Raw genomic sequence first — 703 nt, forward strand, 5'->3', positions numbered from 1 at the left:
ATTGTTTTAGACTTCAATTTTTCAATACTTTTTTATTAAAATAAATGAATAGAATAAGAAAATAAATATCTTATTGATGAATTAAATAAATTTTTTGAAATATAACAAGTATAACTAAACTATTTCATATTTATTAATAATCAAAAAATTTGAAAATATAAAATAAAATTAAAAGATTAATAAAATATATAAATACAATTTAATATAAAAATTTTATAAAAAAAATATTTAATTTTTGTATTAAAAAGTTAAAATTTTAATTTTTATAATTAGTTTTATCCACATATTATAATATAGAATGATTTACAATTTTTTAAAATAATCAGATAGAAACAAAGAAAAAGAAGATTGCAAACAAACACATGTATACTTACGTGTAAAGCTGTTGCGTGAGGCGCCCTAAGGTCCCGCCTTCTATTCTAATACAGTTGCCTCTCGTCTGTCATGTTATATACTTTATTCATGAAAGTGTGTTGCAGAACAAACCCCGCATATCGAAGGAGGGTAACCAAAAGAGAGGGAGAGCAATAAAAGATCCTTTTCATTGTAAAAAGAAACCAAGCATGAAAGGACATGGAAAATTATACGTCACCCCAAAAATCATTTCAAGCAAGTACAGTAGACCATAAAATTACATCATTAAAATATATTTTCTATAAAAAAATTGTACAAAAAAATTATCATATACATATTAGAGAAAAAA

General features: G+C 22.6%; 1 long non-coding RNA gene across 2 annotated transcripts in view; it reads left to right on the forward strand.

Moving 5' to 3' along the window:
- The window catches only part of LOC116185210, an 11,242-nt gene extending 11,056 nt beyond the window's left edge, over positions 1-186 (forward strand). For both annotated transcript variants that reach the window (XR_004150007.1, XR_004150006.1), the window contains one exon: positions 176-186. This is a non-coding gene — a long non-coding RNA (uncharacterized LOC116185210). The remainder of the gene's footprint in view (positions 1-175) is intronic.
- Positions 187-703: the final 517 nt, after the last annotated feature.

The sequence above is a fragment of the Apis dorsata genome, unplaced genomic scaffold, assembly GCF_000469605.1.
Source record: "Apis dorsata unplaced genomic scaffold, Apis dorsata 1.3 scaffold_129, whole genome shotgun sequence".
Classification (NCBI taxonomy): Eukaryota; Metazoa; Arthropoda; class Insecta; order Hymenoptera; family Apidae; genus Apis; species Apis dorsata.